Source organism: Pteropus medius, unplaced genomic scaffold, assembly GCF_902729225.1.
Source record: "Pteropus medius unplaced genomic scaffold, Ma_sr-lr_union100, whole genome shotgun sequence".
In the NCBI taxonomy this organism is placed as follows: Eukaryota; Metazoa; Chordata; class Mammalia; order Chiroptera; family Pteropodidae; genus Pteropus; species Pteropus medius.
The window spans coordinates 35,993,130-35,994,240 of NW_024355205.1; the positions used below are offsets into that span (position 1 = coordinate 35,993,130).

At 65.1% G+C, this 1,111-nt stretch overlaps 1 protein-coding gene across 1 annotated transcript in view; it reads left to right on the forward strand.

Annotated features, from left to right (window-relative positions):
- The first annotated feature begins 833 nt into the window (after positions 1–833).
- The window catches only part of B3GALT5 (beta-1,3-galactosyltransferase 5), a 35,953-nt gene continuing 35,675 nt past the window's right edge, over positions 834–1,111 (forward strand). The window contains exon 1 of the mRNA XM_039857760.1: positions 834–954. The gene's annotated coding sequence lies outside the window, so the exon portion shown is untranslated. The remainder of the gene's footprint in view (positions 955–1,111) is intronic.

Here is a 1,111-nt window from a genome sequence, read left to right on the forward strand (position 1 = left end):
CACTTGGCCTGGGGTAGGGCCTGAGCATTGGGGATTTTCGAAAAATTCCAGGTGATTTTACTCTTCAGCCAGGGCTGGCTTCCAGGGATTTAGATGATCGATGATATGTTTCCCACTCTTAAAGAATACATGTGTGTATTTTTGTGCATAAATATATGTCTATTTTTCCTGCCAGAGAAAGCTGGGGTCCCCCCCGGCAGCATGTCATCTAGCGCAGTACTCATCCCCCTCACTTCTCTGTGACTCAGTTTCCTCATCCGTGAAATGGGAATAGTACCTGCTTCATTCCTTTGCTCTAGGAGTCAACAGCCCCCCGTGACTCCCCATCCCTAACCTGGGCTTGATTCATGGCTCACAACCGAACCGTTCGCTATGAAAAATCATCTTATTATCTCTGTTCTGAAAGGGGGGGAGGGTGTTCGTTCTGGAGGCGTCTAGGGTTTGGGGAGCACAGGTCTGCGCTGCCTTCTTGTACAGAGAGTGTTTTCAAAGTTAACTCTGGGACCGTCCCCTGGGAGGGTGGGAGGTAAACGCAGAGAATCGGCGTCAGGGGATCTGAGCAAATTCCACCTCCGCGAGCGTCTGGCGCTCAGGGAAGGATGCTGTGCCCCTCGGGGCCACAGAGGAGGCCCATGGCAGACGGTTCCTGCCGCCTCCCACGGCGCGGGGGCCCGCTACTTCCCAGAGCCCCGGTCGCGGCGGTGGCGGGCACCCGGGCGCCCCCAGCCCCGCCGCAGCGCCCCGCGGCTGGCCGCCGCCCCTCCCCCGCCCGCGCCCGCGCGCCGCCGGCCTCCGCACCGATCAGATTTCCTGTGCGCATCGCCGCCCCGAAGTGCTGCGCGGAGCGCACCGCGGCGCCCCGCGGGACCCCGCTCCTCCGAGGACCGGCCCCGGTGCGCTCTGTGCGCGCTGCCGCCGCAGCCCGCCGACCGGCGAAGGAGTGCGGGGCGCACGGTGAGGGCCCGGGGGTGCGGGTGCTGGGGCGCGGGGGCCCAGGGGTTGCGAGCTCACGGGAACGCGGCCGGCGCGGGGGTTGCGGGCTCGCGGGGCAGGGGATCGGAGGGCGCGGGGCAGGAGGGGCGCAGGGTGCGCGGGGACACGGGGGACGCAG